Source organism: Capra hircus (assembly GCF_001704415.2).
Source record: "Capra hircus breed San Clemente chromosome X unlocalized genomic scaffold, ASM170441v1, whole genome shotgun sequence".
In the NCBI taxonomy this organism is placed as follows: Eukaryota; Metazoa; Chordata; class Mammalia; order Artiodactyla; family Bovidae; genus Capra; species Capra hircus.
In genome coordinates this window covers 36067268-36094439 of record NW_017189517.1, presented here as the reverse complement: position 1 = coordinate 36094439, position 27172 = coordinate 36067268, and positions in this window count along the sequence as shown.

The window sequence follows — 27172 nt, the reverse complement described above, 5'->3', positions numbered from 1 at the left end:
TGGCTGTAACCCGTGCTCTCCAGTTCCTGTAGGAGCCCCAGGAGCAGATTGGTGAGCTCTGCCCAAGGCCTGAACTCATTGAGCTAGAACCTCCTCTGGTTCACACGCTAGGCAAGTCTTCCCAGGACCAGAGACTCCTAACCTTCAAGCCGACTCAGTGCAGCCCTGAAAACAGTGGTTCTCAAAGTGTGGTCCCCATTACTACTGACCTTAGAGAAATAAAAAGCCTTATAAGGAAAACTATAAAAAATTGTATGCCAATAAATTTGATAACTTAGATGAAATGGACAAATTTGCAGAAAACACAAACTAATGCAACTGACTCAAAAAGAGATCATCTGAATAGACCTATAACAATTAAAGAGATTTAAGAGATTGAATTAATAATTCAAAGGAAAGCCCAGGAAGAGATGACTTCACTGGTGAATTCTATCAAAGATTTACAGAGGCATTAACACTAATTCTTCACAAACTCTTCCAAAAATAGAAGAGGAAGAAACACTACCCAACTCCATCTACTCCAGCATTACTCTGATACCAAAACCAGACCAAAAAAAAAAATACAAGAAAGCAACAGATTAATATCAGTTATGCATATGGATATAAAAATATGCAAGAAAATCCTAGCAAACCAAATCTAGGAAAATGTAAGAAGAATGTAAGAAGACCAAGTGGGATTTATCTGAGGAATGTAAAGTTGTTTTAACATCTGAAAATCAATTAATGTAATAAACCAATCAATAGGATAAAAACACAAAACCGAATGATCATTTCAATAGACACAAAAAAATTTTTTTGAAAAAAATCTAACCCCTTTTCATAATTAAGAAAAAAAATAGTCAATGAACTAGAAAGAATAAAGAACTTCCTCCATCAGATTAAGGACATCTCCAACACCCTGCAGCTAACATCATGCTTAATGGTGAAAGATAAAAGCTTCCCCACTACGATCAGGAATAAGACAAGGATGTTCACTGTCATGACTTCTATTCAACTGCACAGGATGTTCTGACCAGGGCAATTATGCAAGAAACAGAAACAAAAGGCATTCATATTTGAAAGGAAACAGTAAAAACTACCTCTATCTTCAGATGATATGATCTTACATGTAGAAAACCCTAAGGAATACATGAACACAAACACACACTACTAGTGTTAATAAATGAATTCAGAAAATTGCAGGATGTAAGATCAATATATGAAAATCAATTGTATTTTGGACTTCCCTGGTGGTGCAGGTTAAGAATCTGCCTACCAATGCAGGAGACACAGGTTTTGATACCTGGTCTGGGAAGACCCCACATACTACTGGGTAACTAAGCCTATGCACGTGACTAGTGATGCGCATGCACCTAGATCCTGGGCTCTATAATAAGAGAAGCCACTACAATCAGAAGTCCATGCACCACAATTAAAAGCAGCCCCATTTTGCTGCAACTGGAGAAAACCCTCACACAGAAGGCCTAACACTGCCAAAAATATATAATTTTCAAAAAATCAATTGTATTTCTATACATTTACAAAAAAATCTGAAAATGAAATCAAGAAAATCCATTTACAACAGTATTAATATTATTAATATTAATTATAATATCCATTAATAATAATAAATTATAATTAACACATAAGGTAGCATTTATTATTATAATTATTTATTAATGTTAATAACATGATAACATTAAAAATAAAATTATTAGGAATAAGTTTAGCAAAAGAACACAAAACATTTTCTGAACACTATAAGACATTGTCAAAAGATGTTTAAGAAGTTCTAAATAAATAGAAAAACATCCCGTGTTGGTGAATTGGAATGCTTAATGTTATTAAGATGGCAGTACTCACCAGACTGATCTACAGAGTCAATACAATCCTTGTCAGAATCCCAGATGACTTCTTTGTAGAAACTGGCAATGTGATGCCAAAACTCATATGGAATTGCAAGGGATCAAGAATGGCCAAAATAATCTTGAAAAGGAAGAACAAAGTAGGCAGGCTCCTACTCCTGATTTCAAAGTGTGGTCTCCACTACTATATAGCACAGGAACTCCGTGTCTCCACCACTATGTAGCACAATGTTATGTGGCAGCCTGGATGGAAGGGGAGTTTGGGGGTGAATGGGTACACGCATATGCATGGCTGGGTCCCTTTACTGTCCACCTTGAGTCTCTTTACTGTCCGCCTGAAACTATGGCAATATTGTTAATTGGCTATGCCCCAATATAAAATAAAAAGTTTTAAAAATGTGTAGAACAGCATCAGTATCACCTGGAAACATGTTAGAAACACAAATTCTCAAGCCATTCCCCAGATCTACTGTAACTGATTCTGAAATAGGCTTAAGTCTGAGAGATCACCACCAGCCTGGACTACAAACTAGATTACAGGATAAACTTCATTTGCTTTTTCAACCTCCCCATTCTCTGGCTACTTCTTTGTTAGTACACAGAAGATGAAAAGGAAGACAAAAACATATTGATAAGGAAGATACATAAAGCCTTCTTCCCTAATTAGAAGGAACTCCCTTTCTACTTTACTCTTTGGAGTTATCTGTTCTGACCAGTCATTTTGAATGTGACCTGTGGCTGGTCTAACATGATTTGCACTTGATACTTAATTTCTCCAATGGCTTGTTGCTTGTGGTAAGAGCTTCCGTACACAGACCAGAATGTTTGGAATACACTATGAAAAGCATTTTGAACAGAGATTCAGTATCATTAGTCACTGACATGGTGTGTTTTAAAGCTCTGATTTCAGTTCTAGTGGTGAAGACTCAGGGAAGGCAAACAGATCTCAGAAAATAAATAAGAAAATAAAGGGTGGGGTGGAGGAGAGGGGAGAGATATACGCCCCAACTGGCAGATCAAGGCCAGAGAGCTAAATTAGGCAGGCAGTTTTATAGCAAGGGGAACAGGGGAACGCAGTGCTGGAGCATAATTAAGCTGTGGAGTCCTCACTGGAAGGAGGACTGGAGGACAGCAGGGCTGGCTGAGGGCCTGGATAGGAGAGACCAGGGGCAGGTTGGGGCTCTGAGGCAGAAGCCCAGAGGGCAAATCAGGGCCAGGGGCTCAGACCTATGGGCCAAGGGTATGAGCCCGGTGATTTTCTTGCCTGGATTCCAGTAGGGATGAGCCTTGTCTGTTCGCGCTCCTGGTCCGAAGTTGCAGCCTTCTCCAGCTTTACCTCCTGACAGGCTCTCCTTTCTCCAGCCAGACCCCAGCACTGTTTGTTTCCAGGGCTGAGGGCATTCTGAGATGGTTGTAGTGGAAGGCTCAACTGAGTCTTTGTAGGAACCTAGAAACACACTCCCACCCTCTTTCCTCCTGCTCCAGGCCCCCTCCTAAAGACGTCTCCTTTGCATTTAGCATAAGATCTTGTCCAGATTCTCAGTCTAGCTTTTTTTTTTTTGCTGCACTGGGTCTTCTTTGCTGCACACAGGCTTTCTCTAGTTGTGGCACTCAGGTTTCTCATGGTGGTGGCACAGGGGCTTAGTTATCCTGCACCATGTGGGATCCTAGTTCCTGGACCAGGGGTGGAACCCATGTCCCCTGCATTGGCAGGCAGATTCTCAACCCCTGGATCACCAGGGAAGTCCTTCAGTTTACTTTTTAAAAGTTTTCTGGATGTTCACTAGAAGCTAACACAAAATTGTTAATCAATCATACTCTAATATAAATTTTTTTAAAAAGAAAAGCACCGACCAGTTAAACAAGGAGAAAGGAAAAAGGGGGGTCTGGGACTTCCCTGGTGATCTAGTGGTTAACACTGTGCTTCTGCTACAGGGGCATGGGTTTGATCCTTGGTCAGGAAACTAAGATGCTGCAAGGCACGCCCCTCCCCCCACCCCAAAGAAAGATTTTCTTGGAAATTGGGAGGCTAACTCCTTTTAGTCACTAAGTCACACAACTCCAGTGGCACTGCTTCTATCATAGACTACAGGGTGAATGGCGCCCCCCTGAATTTGTGCAACACAACCATTTGTTCTGCTTGCAGCCTTTAGTCACCTCCCAACCCCAGCCAGTCCCACTCTTGAACTCGCTAAATTCTGCACTTTCAGGACTTGAGCTCTTCATCTGTTCTTCCTCCCGGAAGCCTGCTCTGGTTCCCGAGGCCGGGTGAGATGGCCCTGCTCGCCTTGCACAGTGCCCAGGGTCTCCCTCTGCTAGAGCACTGATCACCTTATAGGACTATCTGGAAACCCATCATTCTCCACCACTAGACTGTATGTTTCTTAAGGGCAAGAGCTAAGCCTCCCCTCTGTCTGAGTCCCACCTTCCTCCCCCGCCCCGGGGCCTGAGCAATAGTAGACACTGAGTAAACACATGCTGTTGAATGAACCAACACTCTGGAGTGTGGAGCATTGTCTAGCAGGAGAGCTTTGGGAATACACCTCGCCACCCAGAGGACACTGTGCTTATTTAATTACTTGTGTGTGTGTTGGGGCGGGGGGATCCAAACAGATGTTATAACAGCTCACTTAGCAAAGGACAGTGATTAGGGTTCTCTTTTATTAACTAAATAGATAGCACCCAAGTGGAATATTAAAAGCCAGATGGCACCGCTTCCAGTTTGTGTATATCTGGAAGGGATGCACTAAAAGTGCCAACATTGTCCCATTTAATCTTAAGTCCAGTCTCAAAAGATAGTCTGTACCCACTGCAGGCCTAAGGCAAATGCACAGAATCACACAGGCCTCAGCTGCCTGGGTACATGAATGAGGCCCGGTGTGACTCTATGCATTTACCTCCCTGCCATACCCATTTCCCTCCTACTTAGTTGAGGGAAAGCCAAGGGGAAGATGGAATATGGGGTCTGTTACAGGCTGAATTACATTCCCCAAAATTCATAGGTTGAAGCTTTAACCCCAATACCTCATAATGTAACTGTATATGGAGGTAGGGCCTTTAAAGAGGTAATTGAGTATAAAATGAGGCCATCAGTTGTTGTTGTTCAGTCACTAAGTCATGTCCAAATCTTTGAGACCCCATGGACTGCAGCACACCAGGCTTCCCTGTCCTTCACGATCTCCTGGAGTTTCCTCAAAAACATCCTTGTCCATTGAGTCAATGATGCCATCCACCCATCTCATCCTCTGTCGCCCCCTTCTCCTTTTGCCTTCAATCTTTCCCAGCATCAGGGTCTTTTCCAATGAGTTGGCTCTTCGAATCAGGTGGTCAAACTATTGGAGTTTCAGCTTCACCATCAATCCTTCCAATGAATGCTGTACTGTGCTGTGCTTAGTCATGTCTGACTCTTAGTGAGCCCATGGACTGTAGCCCACCAGGCTCCTCTGTCCATGGGAATTCACCAGGCAAAAATACTGGAGTGGGTTGCCATGCCGTCCTCCAGGGGATCTTTCCAACTCAGGGATCAAACCCAGGTCTCCTGCACTGCAAGCCGATTCTTTACTGTCTGAGCCACCAGGGAAGCCCTTTTCCAATGAATATTTGGGGTTGATTTCCTTTAGGATTGACTGTTTTGATCTTCTCGCTGTCCAAGGGACTCTCAAGAGTCTTCTCCAGCACCACAGTTCAAAAGCATCAATTCTTTGGTGCTCAGCCTTCTCTATGGTCCAACTCTCACAACCATACATCACTATTGGAAAAACCGCAGACTTGACTATACTGACCTTTGTCAGTAAAGTAATGTCTGCTTTTTAATATGCTGTCTACGTTTGTCATAGCTTTTCTTCCAGGGAGCAAGCATCTTTTAGTTTCATGGCTGCAGTCACCACCTGCAGTAAATTTGCAGTACAAGAAAATAAACCTGTCACTATTTCCATTTTTTCCCCATCTATTTGCCATGAAGTGATGGGGCTGGATGCCATGATCTTAGTTTTTTGAAAGTTGAATTTTAAGGCAACTTTTTCACTCTCCTCTTTCATCTTCATCAGGAGGCTCTTTAGTTCCTCTTCACTTTTGCCATTATGGTGGTGGTGTCATCTGCATGTCTGAGATTATTGATATTTCTCCTGGCAATCTTGATTCCAGCTTGTGTTTCATCCAGCCCGGTATGTCTCATGATGTACTCTGCATATAAGTTAAATAAGCAGGGTGACAATATTCAGCCTTGATGTACTCCTATCCCAAATTTGAACCAGTTTGTAGTTTTATGTACAGTTCTAATTGTTGTTTTTGACCTGGATACAGGTTTCTCAGGAGGCAGGCAAGGTGGTCTTGTATTCCCATATCTTTAAGAATTTTCCTCAGTTTCTTATGCTCCACACAGTCAAAGGTTTTAGCTTAATCAATGAAGCAGAAGTAGATGTTTTTTCTGGAATTCTCTTGCTTTTTCTACGATCCAACGGATATTGGCAATTTGATCTCTGGTTCCTCTGAGTTCAGTTCAGTCACTCAGTCATGTCTGACTCTTTGCGACCCCATGAATCGCAGCACGCCAGACCTCCCTGTCAATCACCATCTCCCAGAGTTCACTCAGACTCACGTCCATCGAGTCCGTGATGCCATCCAGCCATCTCATCCTCTGTCATTCCCTTCCCCTCATGCCCTCAATCCCTCCCAGCATCAGAGCCTTTTCCAATGAGTCAACTCTTTGCATGAGGTGGCCAAAGTACTGGAGCTTCAGCTTTAGCATCATTCCTTCCAAAGAAATCCCAGGGCTGATCTCCTTCAGAATGGACTGGTTGGATGTCCTTGCAGTCCAAGGGACTCTCAAGACTCTTCTCCAACACCACAGTTCAAAACCATAAATTCTTCGGCGCTCTGCCTTCCTCACAGTCCAACTCTCACATCCATACATGACCACAGGAAAAACCATAGCCTTGACTAGACGGACCTTAGTCGGCAAAGTAATGTCTCTGCTTTTGAATATACTATCTAGGTTGGTCATAACTTTTCTTCCAAGGAGTAAGCATCTTTTAATTTCATGGCTGCAGTCACCATCTGCAGTGATTTTGGAGGTCCCTCAAAATAAAGTCTGACACTGTTTCTACCGTTTCCCCATCTATTTCCCATGAAGTGATGGGATCGGATGCCATGATCTTCGTTTTCTGAATGTTGAGCTTTAAGCCAACTTTTTCACTCTCCTCTTTCACTTTCATCAAGAGGCTTTTTAGCTCCTCTTTCACTTTCTGCCATAAGGGTGGTGTCATCTGCATATCTGAGGTGACTGATATTTCTCCCGGCAATCTTGACTCCAGCTTGTGTTTCTTCCAGTCCAGCGTTTCTCATGATGTACTCTGCATATAAGTTAAATAAGCAGGGTGACCATATACAGCCTTGACATACTCCTTTTCCTATTTGGAACCAGTCTGTTGTTCCATGTCCAGTTCTAAACTGTTGCTGGCCTGACCTGCATACAGATTTCTCAAGAGGCAGGTCAGGTGGTCTGGTATTCCCATCTCTCTCAGAATTTTCCGCAGTTTATTGTGATCCACACAGTCAAAGGTTTTGGCATAGTCAATAAAGCAGAAATAGATGTTTTTCTGGAACTCTCTTGCTTTTCCCATGATCCAGCAGATGTTGGCAATTTGATCTCTGGTTCCTCTGCCATTTCTAAAACCAACTTGAACATCTGGAAGTTCATGGTTCACGTAATGCTGAAGCCTGGCTTGGAGAATTTTGAGCATTACTTTACTAGCATGTGAGATGAGTGCAATTGTGCGGTAGTTGGAGCATTCTTTGGCATTGCCTTTCTTTGGGATTGGAATGAAAACTGACATTTTCCAGTCCTGTGGCCACTGCTGAGTTTTCCAAATTTGCTGGCATATTAAGTGCAGCATTTTCAAAGCATTATCTTTTAGGATTTGAAATAGTTCAGCTGGAATCCCATCACCTCCACTAGCTTTATTAATAGTGATGCTTCCTAAGGCCCACTGGACTTCACATTCCAAGATGTCTGGCTCTAGGTGAGTGATCACACCATCATGGTTATCTGCATCATGAAGATCTTTTTTGTACCATTCTTCCATGTATTCTTGCCACCTCTTCTTAATATCTTCTGCTTCTGTTAGGTCCATACCATTTCTATCCTTTATCGAGCCCATCTTTGCATGAAATGTTCCCTTGGTATCTCTAATTTTCTTGAAGAGATCTCTAGTCTTTCCCATTCTGTTGTTTTCCTCTATTTCTTTGCATTGATCGCTGAAGAAGGCTTTCTTATCTCTTCTTGCTATTCTTTGGAACTCTGCATTCAGATGCTTATATCTTTCCTTTTCTCCTTTGCTTTTCACCTCTCTTCTTTTCACAGCTATTTGTAAGGCCTCCCCAGACAGCCATTTTGCTTTTTTGCCTTTCTTTTCCATGGGGATGGTCTTGATCCCTGTCTCCTGTACAATGGCACGAACCTCAGTCCATAGTTCATCAGGCACTCTGTCTGTCAGATCTAGGCCCTTAAATCTATTTCTCCTTTCCACTGTATAATCATAAGGGATTTGATTTAGGTCATACCTGAATGGTCTTGTGGTTTTCCCTACTTTCTTCAATTTAAGTCTGAATTGGCAATAAGGAGTTCATGATCTGAGCCACAGTCAGCTCCTGGTCTTGTTTTTGCTGACTGTATAGAGCTTCTCCATCTTTGGGTGCAAAGAATATAATCAGTCTGATTTTGGTGTTGACCATCTGGTGATGTCCATGTGTAGAGTCTTCTCTTGTGTTGTTGGAAGAGGGTGTTTGCTGTGACCAGTGCATTTTTTCTTGGCAAAACTCTATTAGTCTTGGCCCTGCTTCATTCTGCATTCCAAGGCCAAATTTGCCTGTTACTCCAGGTGTTTCTTGACTTCCTACTTTTGCATTCCAGTCCCCTATAATGAAAAGGACATCTTTTTGGGGTGTTAGTTCTAAAAGGTCTTGTAGGTCTTCATAAAACTGTCCAACTTCAGTTTCTTCAGCGTTACTGGTTGGGGCATAGACTTGGATAACTGTGATATTGAATGGTTTGCCTTGGAGATGAACAGAGATCATTCTGTCGTTTTTGAGATTGCATCCAAGTACTGCATTTCGGACTCCTTTGTTGACCATGATGGCTACTCCGTTTCTTCTGAGGGATTCCTGCCCACAGTCGTAGTCAAGGGTGAACGTTGACATTCTAGGAATCAGCAAACTAAAATGGACTGGTTCCTCTACCTTTTCTAAATCCAACTTATACATCTGGAAGTTCTCAGTTCACATACCATTGAAGCCTAGTTTGAAAAATTTTGACATTACCTTGCTAGCATGTAAAATGAGTGCAATTGTACAGTAGTTTGAACATTTTTAGGGCTTCCCTGATAGCTCATTTGGTAAAGAATCCACCTGCAATGCAGGAGAACCTGGTTTGATTCCTGAGTCGGGAAGGTCCGCTGGAGAAGGGATAGGCTACCCACTCCAGTAAATCTGGGCTTCCCTTGCGGCTCATCTAGTAAAGAATCCACCTGTGATGCAGGAGACCTGGCTTTGATCCCTGGATTAGGAAGATCCCCTGGAGAAGGGAAAGGCTACGCACTCCAGTATTCTGGCCTGGAGAATTCCCTGAACTGTATAGTTCATGGGGTCGCAAAGAGTTAGACACAACTGAGCGACTTTCACTTGAACATTTTTTGGCATTGCCTTTCTTTGGGACTGGAATGAAAACTGACCTTTTCTAGTCCTATGGCCACTGCTGAGTTTTCCAAATTTGCTCATATTGAGTGCAGCACTTTCACAGCATCATCTTTTAGAATTTAAAATAGCTTAGCTGGAATTCCCCACCCCTACTAGCTTTGTTTGTGGTAATGCTTCCTAAGGCCCACTTGACTTCACACTCCAGGATATCTGGCTCTAGGTGAGTCCAGGAGTCCATCAGAGTAGGCTCTAATCCAATTGGACTGATGCCTGTATAAGAAAAGGAAAGTTTAGCACACAAAAAGAACACCAAGGATGTATAAGCCCAGAGGAAACAACCACATGAAGATGCATCAAGAGGGCAGGCATCCAGGGACTTGGTGGTTCAGGGGTTAAGGCTCCACACTCCCAATGCAGGGCAGCCCAGGTTTGATCCCTGGTCAGAGAACTAGATCCCACAACTAAGGTCCTGCACACAGCAATGAAGATCCTGTACACAGCAATGAAGATCCTATATGTCACAACTAAGACCTGGGGCAGCCAAATAAATTTTATTTTTATTTATTTATTTTTTCAAATAAATTTAAAAAAGAGAGTGGCTATCTATAAGCCAAGGAGATTGACCTCAGACAAATCCAGGCCTGCTGGCACATTGGAAGTTTAGCTTCCAGAACTATACATTTCTGTTGCTTAAGCCAGCCAGTCTGTGATATTTTGTCATGGTGGCCCTAGCAAACTAGACAGGGTCCAATGATCAGCAAACCTTGGGATCCAGTTTGGCTGTGGGATGCTGGGGTACTCTCAGAGTCATCCCTGAGCCTGAATCATCTGGGCCTCTGACATGGAGCTTGCCCAGATTTGTAGCCCTCCCCCAACCCACACCCTAGGCCGTAAACCCATTTCTTCATAGTTGAATTCACTTGTCTTTTTGCTCCTTCATTCACTTCCTCCTTCACTCAGTCACTCACCAGTTACGAAGTGCTGCAAGCGATATAACACATTGCCCTTAAGGAACTGGTCTTCCCTGGTGGCTCAGCAGTAAAGAATCCACCTGCATTGCAGGAGATGAGGGTCCCATCCCTGGGTCAGGAAGATCCCCTGGAGGAGGAAATGGCAACCCACTCCAGTATTCTTACCTGGGAAATCCCATGGACAGAGGAGCCTAACGGGCCACAGTCCATGGGGTCACAAAGAGTTGGACACGACTGAGCGACAGAGCACACAGCACCTAAAGGAACTTAATGTCTTATATAGGATACATATCTACCCTGTAGTTTGAGAGATGAATGAGGTGTGTGACAGCGCTTCTAGCTGAGGTGATAGGACTGGTTGCTGAAAAAGGAGGAACATTAGTCTGCATTTTTAAAAAAAGATCTCAGACTTGCAATCCAATATGGTACAGCAGTTAAGAGCTTACACTCTGAAGTCACTCTGGCCAGTTCCTTGAGGGCAATGTTCCTAACTGCATTAAGTAGAAAGATGCTAAGGCTAAACTGTCTGGATTCAGATCTGGAACTTATCAGCTCTACGACTTTGGCAAGTTGCTAAACCTCTCTGTTCCTCAGTTCTCCAGTCTGTAAAATGGGGCTATAGAATACTTGTCTCATAGGGTTATATTAAGATTAAATTAGTTCAAACACACAAAACTCTTGGATTAGTGCATAACACATAGTAATTGCCACATATATTTTACTTTTAAAGGATTTAGGGACAGAAGATCTGGGTTTCAGTCTGTTCCTTACTGGCCACGTGCATGTGTGCTAAGTCACTTCAGTCCTGTCCGACTATTTGTGACCTCATGGACTGTAAGGCCTGCCAGGCTCCTCTATCCCTGGGATTCTCCAGGCAAGGATACTGGAGTGGGTTGCCATGACCTCCTCCAGGGGATCTTCCTGACCCAGGGATCAAACTCAAGTCTCTCATGTCTCCTGCAGTGGCAGGTGGATTCTTTACCACTAGCGCCACCTGGAAAGCCCTACTGGCCTTGTATCCTAGAGCTATTAAGTTCTGCTCCAGTTCGCTGCCTTTCTACCAGACCAGGTACTTGGAAGGATCAAGTGAGAATATCAACATTTAAAGGTGTTGAAAACTGTGGGGATATTATTATTCTGGTTATTGAGTTGAGCCTCAAAGGATGGTGGGTGAAGACATTCGTTTTCAATGTTTATTTCTTTAGGGACTGTGGTGAGTTGCTGAATTCAGGCTTTCTCTAGTTGCAGTACACGGGCTTCTCATTGTGGTGGCTTCTCTTGTGGAGCACGCCTCTAAGGCACATGACTTCAGTAGTCGCAGCTCCCAGGCTCTAGACCATAGGCTCAGTAGTTGTGGCTCACAGGCTTAGGGGCTTAGTTGCTCCTCGGAATGTGGGATCTTCCCAGATTAGGGATTGAACCCATGTATCCTGCATTGGCAGGCAGACTCTTTATCACTGAGCCACCAGGGAAGTGCAAGGGTGGTTAAGATATAATATGGAAGCTATCACTTGCTGAACACTTAAGCAGAGGGGGTCAGGAGTCCAAGAGTGGTAACTGTGGCAGCATCAGCAGTGGCATTTTAGTTAGACTGACCCTGAGGTGTGAGCTACTTGGATATGCCCCCTAGTCCCTGACCCTTGTCTGAACTGGATAGCCAACCTTTTCATTGATTCTGTGAGCAACATGATAGCTTCTCAATAATTCCCCCTTCTGAACATAACTAGAGTTGAATTTGTTGCTTGCCCCAAGAAGCACTGAATACCTTTTAAAAATGTACATGTTTCTCCCATCATCCATGAATGGTATTGTTTTTAGCCCCATTTACTGATGAGGAAATGGAAGTTTGTGGGGGTGAGGCAGGGCAAAACAGTTTGCCCAATTGTCACACTGACAATAAATGACAGCAGCTGTTCTTGGCTCTGAGTGTGGGCTTAGGGATGATGGCTTTAAGGGAGAGATTGGTGAAGAGCATTTCAGGTAGAAGGAATCCCTACATCAAGCCCAGAGGTAGGACAGGATATGGGGGAGTTCAGAAAACTGAGGAAGGTGATGACTCAGAGTAAAGAGTCTGCCTGAAATGCAGGAGACCCAGGTTGGATCCCTGGGTCAGGAAGATACCTGGAGAAGGAAATGGCACCCCACCCCAGTGTTCTTGCCTGGAGAATCCCAGGGACGGGGGAGCCTGATGGGCTGCTGTCTATGGGGTCGCACAGAGTGGGACACGACTGAAGCGACTTAGCAGCAGCAGCAGCATGGTATATGTGGGCTTCCCAGGTGGGCGCTAGTGGTAAAGAACCCTCCTGCCAATGCAGGAGACTTAAGAGACACGGGTTTGATCCCTGGGTCTGGAAGATCCCCTGAAGGAGGGCATGGCAACCCACTCCAGTATTCTTGCCTGGAGAATTCCATGGACTGAGAAGCCTGGCAGGCTACAGTCCATAGGGTCACACAGAATCGGAGGGTTGCACAGAATCAGACACGACTGAAATGACTTAGCATACACACACAAAGAACTTAACTGGGGAAGGGCAGAGAGAAATTTTATAGAAAGATTAAACAAGTCTTGATGAATGATTAATTGGGGAGGAACAGCCTGGTTGATTGAAAGGCTATTTATACCCTTGATAGAAATGGGGAAGCCTGAGCCAGGAATCATCTGGGGGAGACAGGAGGATGGAGGAACATTCTATTCCAGGCAAAGGGCCTTCTTTCTGCTTTGTGGGCTGGCCTTCTTTGAGTCCAGGCCACACTATCATAATTTCTAGGCTTTCAGCTTCTTATTTCAAAGCCCTTGTCATTTGTCTTTCCTCTGTGTGGTTTAAAAGCCAAAACCACTTGGGATTAACTGATGGAACTATGGCTTCATTTGGGGAACTGCACCATTACCCACAGATGTGGGAAGCAATGGCTTATTGAAAAGTGGAATCCTAGACAGCTGGAGGCAGTCACCTCTCTGGGTCCCCATGGCCTAGTTGTAGTTATTAATAACTGATGGCTCTCCCATCTCTTCTTCCAGTAGCCCAGGACTGCATCCTCTTACAGTCTGCTGCCCTTTTGCTATAGCTGTCAGCAGTGACCCAGCTGACGGCCCTTTCACCTACATTTCCATCTGTCTCTAGAGCTTCTTGTGCCCAGCCCCAGAGAGACCTCTACCGGCTTTTGTGATTCTAAGAGAGGGATGGGGGGGATGAGCCAGGTCCCAGACCTCTGGCTAGTTCCTCTGAGTTATGTCAGGGGAGGGATGATTTTGACCCAGTGTGGTGATTCCTCTCACTTTCTCCCTCTTCCCCCCCCATCTTCTCTATCTTCCCTCCCTCTTCCCCTCCTCATCCCCATCTCCTTTCTCCCACTGGCCTGCCCATGATCACCTCAGCTTTCTTTTCCTTTCCTTCTTTCATGCATTCAACAAAAGTTGAACCCCTACTGACTGAGTGACTTTCACTTTCACTGCGTGTCAGGACCTAGGCTAGGTATTAGAAATACAGGTGTGAAAAAGACACAGGCTCTGCCCTCTGAAGAGCCATGTGAGAAGATAGGCAATGATACAAACAAGACCAGGACATAATGAGAACACAGAGGACTACCTTGTTCACATTGGAAAGGAGAGAAAAGACTAGGATCCTTTCCTGGAGGAAGTTATATCTGAACAGAATCTGAATGATCCTGGCAGAGATCATGTGGAGGAAGGAATGAGGGGAAGGTATTCCTAGCTGAGAGGGTCAGCAGAAGCAAAGGCATACATGCTGGGAGAAGGGAATTAGTGCTGTGGTGATGCTGAAATGTGAAATGAAAGGCAAGTTGTGGCAGCCAAGGAGATGGAGCAAAAGGAAGAGCAGGGCCTTGCATGTTTAGTCTTGATCCAGTAGGCAATAGTCACTGCAAGATCTAAGACAGAGAAGAGGAATGGTCGTGAATATATTTCATTTAAGAAGTATAGATCATTCTGCTGGTGATGTGAGGGATGGTTTAGAGAGGGACAAGACAATAAAAGAGGAACCCAGTTAGGAGGCTGTTGCTAGCATCCAAGTTAAAAATAATGGTGGAAAACTGGAGCAGTGTGGAAAGGAGGGAATGGAATTAAGGATAAAAATTAGGTGGCAAAATGGGCAGGGCTTTGTGATCATTTGAATATGAATGACAGATGTGAAAGAAACTTCAAAATGATACTTATATCCCTAGCTTGGTTAGTTATAGGTATGGTACCAGTGACAGCAGTAATGAAAATAGCAGTAAAAATAGTGGTGCCATCAACAATGATAGAGAATTCAAAAGGTAGTGTTTGTATAGAAGGAAACATAGAATTCCCCTTTCAGACATGTTGAGTTTAAGGTGCTAGGGAACATCCAAGAGGTGGTGCCTAGCAGGTATTTTGAAATTTAAATGTTTCCATTTTAATGCTAAGAATTTAACTGGTTTAAAGCACTGGGTTGGGGGACTTCCCTGGTGGCTCAGATGGTAAAGAATCTGCCTAGAATGCAGGAGACCTGGGTTCGATCCCTGGGTTGGGAAGATCCCCTGGAGAACGAATGGCAACCCACTCCAGTACTCTTGCCTGCAGAATTCTATGGACAGAGGAGCCACAGGCTACAGTCCATACAGTTCATGGGGTTGCAAAGAGACACGACTGAGTGACTAACACGTTCACTTTCACTTTCAAAGCCACTGGGGAGAGTCTGAGGTGAACATTTAGATGTGAGGTTGTGCTCGGGATATTAGTCTCAGCCTGTCATGATTACACCACTTCTAAGGGAACTTGCTGCCTCCACTGACTGCTGTCCGAATAGCTATAATTTGTGCTATGTGATCCATCCAACAACTCCCCCACACCTGCCTTGACTGCAGTCAATGGAACTGAATAAGTCCCTGACCCAAGGACAGCCAATCTGTAAACTGATCAGAGACTTATGACCCATGATCTGGTAAAAAAAAAAAAAAAAAAAAAAAGATAAACTGGGATAATTAGAATTCCTCCCTAAGGATTTTGAACTAAGAACTACACAGACTCCGGGCCAGTTAATGCTGGAAGTTGAAGCTGGAAGATTATAGGAAATTGGGATATGACAAGCTGAGGCCATTTGAAGCTCAGGTGACAAGGAGATGAAAACAATGGTTAAATAGAGGATGTTGGGCAGTAGAAAGAGAAGAATGGAGTAGACACTGGTGGAAAGGATACAAACAGAGAGACACAAAGTGAGCCTGTGGCCCAAGGAAAAGATGGAAGGACTTACAGCAGCTTCAAGCCCATTCATGAAGCTGATTCACTACGCGATTGAGTTCCCATCGCAGTCTATGTGCAGCCTCAAATCAGAAGCCCACCAGTGAGGATAATTTGAGTGAGGATTCTTTTTTTCTCCAACTGAAAGAGGAGTTACTAACATGAGAATGAATGAGATCATGCAGGGAGAAACTAGCACAGGATGAAAGCAGTGGGCTAAGGACCACAGTGGGAAATACCATCAGTGAAGGACTAAGTGCCAGAAGAGGGGCCTACACACTTACAGAGGATGAATAATGGGTAATACAAGGAGAACAAGGGGGCCATGGAAGTCGAGAGCTTGTTACTTTTTTCTTTAAAGAGGGAATGGTCAGAAATGTCAAAACCCGCAGAGAACCTTGTTTTATGTCCCTGGATATGTTCCAGCATCTCCTTGTTTATGGTGTATGGGAACTTGAACAGAATTTGTATCCTGTATGCAGATGACACCACCGTAATGGCAGAAAGTGAAGAAGAACTAAACAGCCTCTTGATGAAAGTTAAAGAGAGTGAAAAAGTTGGCTTAAAACTCAACATTTGGAAAACTAAGGTCATGGCATCCAGTTCCATCACTTCATGGCAAATAGATGGGGAAACAATGGGAACAGTGACAGACTTTTTGAGGGGTGGGGCTCCAAAATCACTGCAGATGGTGACTGCAGCCATGAAATTAAAAGACACTTGCTCCTGGGAAGGAAAACTATGACCAACCTGCATAGTATATTAAAAAGCAGAGACATTACTTTACCAACAAAGGTTGGTCTAGTCAAAGCTATGGTTTTTCCAGCAGTCATGTATGGATGGGAGAGTTGGACTACAAAGAAAGCTGAGCACCGAAGAATTGATGCTTTTGAACTGTGATATTGGAGAAGACTCTTGAGAGTCCCTTGGACTGCAAGGAGATCAAATCAGTCAATTCTTTTTTTTTTTTTTTCAAATCAGTCAATTCTAAAGGAAATCAGTCCTGAATATTCATTGGAAGGACTGATGCTGAAGCTGAAACTCCAATAATTTGGCCACCTTATGCAAACAACTGACTCATTGGAAAAGATCCTCGTGCTGGGAAAGATTGAAGGCAGGAGGAAAAGGGGATGATGACAGAGGATGAAATGGTTGGATGGCATCGCTAACGTGAGGGACATGAGTTTGTGTACGCTCCAGGAGTTGGTGATGGACAGGGAAGCCTGGCATTCTGCAGTCCATGGGGTCGCAAAGAGTTGGACATGACTGAGTGACTGAACTGAACCAAAGTGAATTGTGTGAAAATTGTATAAATCCTAACTGTGCTGAATTGGTTCATGGTGCTTTTCAGGTCTCCTATATCCTTCTAGTTTTCTGTGTATTCATTCTGTTAATTTTTGAAATTTTGATATTGAAACTCCAACTAAAAATCTTACTTTATCTACTCAAAAAATAACTGTAATATATAGTGGAATTATATGTAACTTTGTTCTGTTTTTTTCCAAATCTCCTGTAAATGTGCTATCATACTTTCATAATTTTTTAAAAAAAACATTATAAAAGGAAGGAAAAACTGCAGAGAGATTTTCTAAGAACTGAGCTGTGCCCATTGGGTTCACAAAGAGTAGGTAACTAGTGATTTTAGGGGCGGCATTTGGTAGAGTGGTAGGGGAAGGCAGAAGCCAGACTTCAGTTGGTTGAGAAGTGAATGTGAAGAATGTGAAGATAGCATATATAGAATACACTTCTGAGAAAATTATATAAGAAGGAGAGGAAAAGAGACTGAACAGTAGCTGGAAGGGACCAAACAAAGGGCCAGAAAAAAAAAAGATTTGAGGGACTTTCCTGGTGGTCCAGTGGTTAAAACTCCACACAGCCAATGAAGGAGTCACCAGTTTTCTGCCAAGAGTGAGGCAAGCAAGGTCGAGTAAAGGGCTGGGGGAGGGTAGTGAAAGGTTTGCTGTTCAGCTGTAAGAGCAGAGAAGGCAGCATTGTGCTGCTCCCCAGTTGGGGTTTGGTTGGGTGTGTGTGGATGAAGTGCAAGGGTGCTAGCAAAGGGAGGGTGGTGCTGAGGTAGGGGTTTAGGCATTCAGCCATGGTCCTGCCCAGTAGGGAAGGAAGGGAGACCAGGAAGGGACTAACAGACTGGGAGAATGGAGAACTCAAGAGACTGAAGGAGGCTGAAAAGGAAGTGTTAGAAGGCTGGCAGGTGTGGGGACATCCTTGGTGATCCAGTGGCTAAGAGTCTGTGCTCCCAATGCAGAGGGCCTGGGCTTCATCCCTGGTCAGGGAACTAGATCCCACATGCTGCAAGTAAGAGTTTGCATGCTGCATGCTGGACTTCCCTGGTGGCTCAGATGGTAAAGAGTCTGTCTATCATGTGAGAGACCTGGCTTCGATCCCTGGGTCGGGAAGATTCCCTGGAGAAGGAAATGGCAACCCACTCCAGTACTCTTGCCTAGAAAATCCCATGGACGGAGGAGCCATGGGGTCGCAAAGAGTCGGACATGACTGAGTGGCTTCACTTTCACTTTATGCTGCAACTAAAAAGATCTTGCATGTGGCAATGAAGATCGAAGATCCTACATGCCACAACTAAGCCCCAGCACAGTCAAATAAATAAATAGTATCTGGTGGCTCAGATGGTAAAGAATCCAACTACAATGCAAGAGACCCGGATTCAAACCCTGCTGGGAAAATCTCCTGGAGAAGGGAAAGGCTACCCACTCCAGTATTCTTGCCTGGAGAATCCCATGGACAGAGGAGCCTGGTGGGCTGCAGTCCACGGGGTCGCAAAAAGGTGGACACGACTGAACAACTAACACTTTCACTTTGTTTTTTAAAAGACTGGGAAGTGTGAACCCAGCGTGTTCCAGGAACTGAGCCCAGTCCTGTTGACTGGATCGTGGGACAATAATGGAGACTTAGAGAGAGGGGAGGCCAGAGTGGTAAGCAGGGTTTGGCACAGGGAGACCTTATGGGTCACTACTGAAGTTAGATAAGTTGGATATTGCAGAAGAGGCAGAAGCCAGATAAGCTTACAGAGGTGTTGTTACAAAGTGAGCCACAGAAAGATATAGACCTCTGGAGTCCTGCTAGATCTTTCTCTGAATTCTGGTGTTCTCTTCTGATGATTCCCAATGCTACATTCCAACTGTAAAAATGTGAACTGCAAATCATCCCCTCCTGCTCCCTATATAAAATTGGACTGGCATGGAAATTAGATTAATTCTTCATCTGTTGAAAGAGCCCCGGAACCCTGGACTCTAGTCTCAGCTCTATCACCAACCAGCTGTCTGTACATGTCTCCGTCTCTCTGGGCTTCTTTTTCATTCTCTATGATGAGAGAAATATTACCTGCCCTGCTTATCTCCTAAGGTTGTGGTAAGGGTGAAATGAAGTGGTAGATGTCCATGTGCACACTGGATAGTTAATAACAGGGTCTGGCCAGGTTCGCTTTTTGTCTTTCCCTGACAAACCTTTGATAGCAGAGTCTAGCTTTCTGCTTCCTTCCCTCGTTCCCAGTCCCCCCATGCCCCCTAGATATCCCTGATCAAGAGGTCAGGCTGGTGCTGGTAGGAGTCAGAGAAACAGTCTTAGCAGCTCTGTCTGGGATGATGAGCTGAGAAATCAAAGGCTTTTTCTTTGCCAAGAAAAGGGTTTTCTTTGCTTCCCCCCTCCCTCCTCCTCTCCAATACATCTGTCTGACTCCACCGTTCCATGACAAGGCTGATTGGCCTTGCCCTTGGGACGTGCCAGCTCAGCATGAGAGAGGGAGATGCTACAAGATTTGATGCCTCCCTTTTCGATACATTTAAACTTATTGCTACAAAGACTCGGATAAGAAAAACACTAAGCCCTCTCCAACTGGGTTTCCTGGAGAGAGGGATTCCAACAGCTTTTAAAAGAAATGTCAAACAGTTAAGAGTTCAGGCTTCAAGCAGCTTAATGCTTTATCATGTTTTAGAGTGAATGTCTCCTGGATTCTTAATGCCTGGTTTATTTAGAATGGAAGATAACTGATCAGCTAGTCAATCTGATGAAACCGCGACGACCAGTCAGCTCTGAAGAAAGATGGATCCATTTTACCCGTGGCTGTTTACCTTATTCCCCACCAAACTGGTTCACTTGCTTGATCAAGCAATCAACAAGAATTAGGCACCACTGTATGCGCAGCTGTTCGCAGGGTACCATGAAGGTCACACCAAAACAAACCAAAAAAAATGCCCTTTCCAGGGCTCCCCTGGTGGCTCAGTGGTGAGGAGTTCGCCCACTAAAGAGGAGACATGGTTTCAATCACTGGTCCAGGAGGATCCCATATGCCGCAAAGTGGCTGGGCTCGTGTGCCACAACTGCTTGAGCCTGAGGTCTAGAGCCTGTGTGCCAAAACTACTGAGCTCATGCACCACAGCTACTGAAGCCTGTACACCTAGAGCCCATGCTCCACAACAAGAGAAGCCACCACAATGAGAAGCCTGCGCACCGTGGCTAGAGACTGGCCCCCACTCGCCACAGTTAGAGAAAAGCCCGCACAGCAGGGAAGACCCAGCACAGCCAAAAAGAAATAACGAAAATTATTTTTAAAAATACACATCCCATATTGTGGTGGGCTCAACTGTGCCCCTCCCCAGTTCATATGTTGAACCCCTAACCCCTAGTACCTCAGAATGCAGTAGATAGGGACATTAAAGAGGAAATTAAAATGGGATCATTAAGGAGGGCTGTAATTCAGTATGACTGGTGTCTTTATTAGAAGAAGTTAGGACACAGGCAGTGACACCAAACACAAGCTCACACAGAGAGACAACCACATGAACACGCAGGCAGGAGATGTCCATTTGCAAGCCAAGGACAGAGGCCTCAGAAGAAATCAACCCTGCAGACACCTTCATCTCACACTCTAGCCCCTCTAGAACTATGAGGAAATACAGTTGTTTAAGCCACTCTGTCTCTGTTATTTTGTCATCAGAGCCCTAGCTGACTAATACACGCAGTATTGTGGAGCTTGTAGTAAGATGAAAAAAAAAAAAATCCCTCGTGTAACTCTTTACTTATGCCTATAATAGCTGGGAAGGTGTATAAGTATAGAAAAGTACTTTCTATTACCAATCACAATTAAAATATGGAACTCAAGGCTTCCCTAGTGGTCTAGTGGTTAAGAATCTGCCAGCTGATACAGGGGACACAGGTTTGACCCCTGGTCTAGGAAGATTTCACATGTTGTGGAGCAACTAAGCCCGTGCACTGCAACTACTAAGCCCATGGTCTAGAGCCTGTCCTCTGCAACAAGAGAAGCCCCTCAATGAGAAGCCCTTGCACTGCAACTAGAGAGCAGCCCCCACTTGCTGCAACTAGAGGAAGCCCAAGAGCAGCAAGGATGACCTAGCACAGCCAACAAGTTTTTTAAAATAAGGAACTCAAAGAACAGTATATGAATTGTCTGGACTTCTCTGAAACCTCAAGTCCTCTACCAGGCCACACACAGGCATCCGGAAGGAGTATTTGGGGTCCCTTCTCTCTATAGTTTCTCTTTCTCTTCTCTTCCACAGACCCTTGGGTCTTTTTCTAGCCTTCTCCTCAGCTCCAGCTTCCTGGTTCTACAGGTTATGGAAAGAGGCCTTATGTCAATAGTTCTGACCTCAGAACTAATCAGGGTGCCAAGTGAAAATGTAGATTCAGGGAAATTACCATTAATAATTCAGGTTCAATGAGTTTGACCAGGGCCTAGAAATACACACTTAAATTCTTCACTGTGAGATATGCATGTCTAAGATACATATGTATAATTTAAAGAACCATAATGCAGTGAACATCCATGCACCAACCAATGAGCTTTCTATTGGATCGGCCCAAAATTTCATTTAGGTTTTTCTGTAACTTGGGTTGGAAAACCTGAACAAACTTTTAGGCCAACGCAATAAATATAACATTTCTCTGTGTATCCCTGCCCAGTTGCATTCCTCTCTCTTCTTCCAAGAGGCAAGCACTTTTCTGAATTTTATGTTAATTACTTTTTTGCTTTTCTTATCGTTTTCCATATGTGATTGTATCTTTGAATTAGAAAAATACTGTAGCTTGCTTGTTTTAGGATTTATATAATGATGTCATACTATTTATATTCTTTGGCAACTTGCTGTATCATTCTACATTGTTTCTGAGATTCATTCGTGTTGGTGCACTTAGCTATAGTTTAGTCATTTTCATCGCTACGCAGTATTCCATGATATGAATATACCACAATTTGTTTATCCATTCTCCTGTCCATGGTCATGTGGGTTGCTTCCAGTTTTTTTTAATTGTCATTGTTTTGTTTGCTATTATAAATAACATTGCCTGAAACATTCTTACATGTCTCTTGGCAGATAGAAATCTTCATTTTTTTTTGCCAGCTCTCCAGATTGAATCTGATGTAAGTGGTCCAAGAAATACTGTCTATGGTCCTGCATATTCTTCAGAGTACTACATGTACAACATAAACCTTTCTTGCTAGTTTTGACCTCATCTTGAAGCATGACCCTAGTGCTTCATTTTGGAGGGGCAAAAACTCTGAATTTATTTGCAGAAAGCCCACTCTTAGTAAGAGGGTAAGGTGCAAGGAAAGGAGGGGGAGAGTAGAAGAGTGGGAAGAAACTTCTGTATGTCACATGTTCAATTATGCGGTGCAGATTATAAGTGTATGAATACTTACATATGGATATTCAAAGACAGCAACCAACTCTAGTCACATAATAGATGTACACTTATTCACTCACTGATTTAAAAATCAAAGTGGATTGAACGAGATAGAAAAGGCTTCCTGGGGAGTTCCCTGGTGGACTAGTGGTTAGGATTTCAGGCTTTTGCTGCCATCACCAGAGTTCAACTCCTGGTTGGGGAACTGAAATCCCACAATCCACATGGTGCAGTCAAAAAGAGAGAGAGAAAGGAAGAAAGGAAGGGAGGAAGGAAAGGCTTCTTGAAAGATGGGTAAACTGGAAATGGGGATAAGGGAAAAGGGTGTCAGTGAATGAACAGAGTTTGCTCAAGAGGGCAAAAACTAGAAGGCCTACAAGGTGAATCAGAGAAGTAAATGTGAGGCCAGGGTGGGGTGGGGTGGGGTGGGGTGGGTAGGGTGTTAAAAACTGCAAATCCAGCCCAACGAGGGCATGGCAAATCTAGTTCAGTTGTAGGAAAGTACTGACATCCCAGGGGAATCCTATCTGGGGAACTAGGGGAGAGGGCACGGCTTTGGACATACAGGGTAGAGACCATGAGAATATCAGAATCAGGGTACTCTAGAAAATAAAGCATGAAAAAGTAATCATGGAGTCAAAGATTCAGAAGAACTAGGCTGGTACAAACAAGAAGGGAAATAATTCACCTCTTAATAGAGGGTCCTCACAGGTGTCAAAGCCATCCCCTTGTACTTCTAGATATTAAATTTTCTGGGTGATACCTTGTCTATTCTGCATACAACCCTCTACTATCCATCTCCATTCTCAGCTGAAGACCTCACCACCACCTCACTGAGAAAAGAAAATGAATTAAACTGAGAAAAGAGAATACATTAAATGAATTAAATTCCTTACCCTCCCATCACCACTTCTAGCCACCTACCTCCACAAGTACCCTTGCTTTCTGATATGTTAGATGAGCTGTCTCCAGTTAAAGGCCATTCCTTTCACTTATGCACTGGAATCAGTTAGGATTACGTTCATCTGTGAGAATCATAGGTCCAAAATAATAGTGGCTGAAACAAGAGAGTTTATTTCTCTCACACATAAACGAATGGAGGTAGGCAGTTCAGAGCTGATATGGTGACCCTGCTTCACAAAATCTTCAAAAATCACATGCTTCTCAACTCACTGCCTTCTTTGGGTGTGACCTTTGTCCTCAAGGTCCAAAATGGTAGCTTGAGCTCCAGTCATCACATCCAAAGTTCAGGCAACTGGATGGAGGAAGGGACTAAAGATGGAAAAAAGGCATGTGCCAGCTGTCTTTCAAAGAAGACTCCCAAGAGCTGTCACATGACACTTTGGGTTACATCTTATTAACCACAGATAGTTACATGGACACATCTAGCAGTAAGGAAGGCTGGAGAGTATAATCTTTATTCTAGTGAGTCATGAAGTTAGCTATGGATTTGAGAATTTTATTATTGCAGAAGAGGAGGAGACAGATATTAGAGGATACCTAGAAGTCATTGCCAGGTGGCACTAGTGGTAAAGAACCTGCCTGCCAATGCAGGAGATGTAAGTGATGCAAATTCAGTCCCTGGGATGGGAAGATTCCCCGGAGGAAGGCATGGCAACCCACTCCAGTATTCTTGCCTGGAGAATCCTATGGACAGAGGACTCCGGCGGGCCACAGTCCATGGGGTCACAAAGAGTCAGACACAGCTGAAGTGACTTAGCACAGCACAGAAACCATTGCCACAGCATCACTTCTCTCCTTTATGAGGACTTTTGCCTTCTCTACTAAATAATTCTTAGCAACATACCAACCTGAGTTAGCATATGTGTGTGCTTAGCCACTCAATCGTGTCCGACTCTTTGCGACCCTATGGACTGTACCCTGCCAAGCTTCTCTGTCCGTGGAACTCTCCAGGCAAGAATACTGAAGTGGGTTGCCATGCCCTCCTCCAGGGGATCTTCCCAACCCAGGGATTGAACTCAGGTCTCTGGCATCGCAGGCGGATTCTTTACCAAGGAAGAATGGAAGGGGACTCAGAAATGAAAGTCCCTGAGTTAGCATTTACTATCCCCCAAATAAACTTTTCCTTGACAGTACTATCCCTCCAGCTCCTTGCCCATATTTCTGTACCCACTAACAGAAAACAGTCTCTTTGTTTCAATATTTCTTTATCTTATTAATTTGCTGTATTTATTTATTATTTTTGGCTGTGGTGCACCTTCATTGCTGTGCAAGGGCTCGCTCTGGTTGCAGTGAATGGCGGCTACTCTTCACTGCAGTGTGCGCGCTTCTCATTGCAGTGGTTTCTCTTGTAGAGCACAGGCCCTAGGCATGTGGGCTTCAGTAGTTGTGGCACATGGGCTTAGTTGCTCCATGGGAGTGGGATGTACCCAGACCAGGGATAGAATCCCTGTCCCCTGCACTGGCAGGAGGATTCTTAACCACTTGACTACCAGGGGAGCCCAGAAAACATTCTTGAATGAATTGTCTACACATGCAACCTCTTCTTCCTCATATCCTCTTTATTCCTAAATCCACTCCAGTCTGGTTTCCATACCCATCAGTCCACTGAAACCACTCTTGTCAACATCCCCAGAAATCTATGTTGCTAAATCCAATGATCACATTTTTGTCCTGATTCTATTAGCCCTCTCATTAGCATTTGACGTGGATGATCATTGTTTCCTTGGAACTTTTCCTCTTTTGGCTTTGTAAATACCATATTTTACCAATCTTTACTTCTCAACATCCTCTACTTGAACTCTAAATACCAGAGTTATCCACACTTTGTCTTGAGCCTCCTCTTCTCTTCTCTCTCAAATCACTTCTTTAGTGGTTTCATCAGTTCCTATGACTCTACCATCTTTATGTTGATGACTCCTAGTGAAAATCCTAAAAAGATTCTAAATTTCAGATTCATATATACACCTGCCCATTTAAAACCACCACTTAAATGTCTATACTGAAAGTGAAGTCACTCAGTCGTGTCCGACTCTTTGCAACCCCATGGAGTGTAGCCTGTCAGGCTCCTCCGTCCATGGCATTTTCCAGGTTAGAGTGCTGGAGTGGGGTGCCATTTCCTTCTCCAGGGGATCTTCCCAACCCAGGAATAGAACCCGGGTCTCCCGCATTGCAGGCAGATGCTTTGCCATTTGAGCCACCAGGGAAGCCCCACACTCTTATAAAATAGAACTCTTGACACCCTGCTCCCACCCAATATGTCCTTCCCCATATTTTTCACCTTAGAAAAATGACATTAACCTGGGAGTCATCATTGATTGCTCCATCTCTGTCATTCCTCAGATTCAATCCATCAGCAAATCCTGACCACTCTACATCCAATATGAATTTCTAATTCATCCATTTCTTCCACCTCCACTTTTACTACCCTATATCAAAGGAAACTCATCTCTTGCCCAAATTGTAAGGTAAGGTAGTCATTTAAAAATGGAAGGTGAGTCATGTCACTCTCCTGATCAAAAGCCTCTCTTGGCTTCTCATCACATTTAAAATTCAAACTCCTACCTGATATGGCCCTGTGCACTTCTCTGCTCTTCTCCCCTCAACTTGCTATGCTTCATCCGTGTTGCCCTTCTATATTCGTGTTATGTGTCAAGCTCTCTCGAGCCTCAGAACTCTTTCATTTGTAGTTCCCTCTACCTAAAATGCTTTTCCACTGGGTTCTTCACATGTGTGATTCCTTTTAAACCTTCAAATACTGAGTCAAATGTTACTTCCTCATAGAGGTATTCCCTAACTTCCCTATCTAAAGTGAAATGTGTAAGTGAAATTGCTCAGTCGTGTACAACTCTTTGCAACCCCATGGACTGTAGCCTGCCAGGTCCCTCCATCCATGGGATTTTCCAGGCAAGAATACTGGTGTGGGTTGCCATTTCCTTCTCCAGGGGATCTTCCCAACCCAAGGATTGAACCAGGGTCTCCTTCACTGCAGCCATTTTCTCATCTGAGCCACCAGGGAAGTGCCTATCTAAAGTAGTTCCATCTTATTATTTTCTATCAGATTTTTTCAACAGTATTGTCACAGTGTACAAGGCCATGAGGTCAGAGACCTTATCTTTCTTATTTACCATCATATCCCAGAACCTAGCATAGTTCTTGGCACTGTGCCTGTCATTAGGCTCAATAGATGCACAACAGGTAGTTGTTGAAATGATGACTTGATGAATAGGAGTTGTCTGAAACCCCTTGTAGTGGTTGAGAGGAGACGGGGAAGCAGTGAAGTTTGATGGGCCCAGCAAAGCTGCTTGTCCAAGTCTAGAGCCAGAGCTGGGGTCCTGAAGAAACAGCTAGAGGAAATGCTGTGCGTACATATTTGAGCCAAGACCTTGAGGAAGAATGGAACCACTAGATGGCAAAAGGAAGACTGTAAAAGAGGACAGGGCCAAGGCTCAGACGTAAAATGGAAACCTATTTGGAAGGGGAGTGAGTAGGCTGAGAGCAAATGAGAAGGACCCTAGGCAACTTTCAAGAACTTTGCTAGAGAGAGAGGCTGCTGCCCAGCCATAAGCAATAAGAACTGACTGAGAACTGAGAGTCTGAATGGCTGAAGACCACGAAGCCCATGTCAGTGATCTTCAAGCGTGGGTCATCTTCTCCAGCATGTCTCAGAAAGAGCAGATTATAGGACTGACTTTGGGTGGAGGCTTATAGGGCAGGTGCAGCCAGGTCCAAGAACAAGCATCAGAGGAGAAAGAGCTGATGAATTGAAATCTTACAGTCTAAGGATGGAAAGTGGAGTTTAGAGTTTCTGAGAT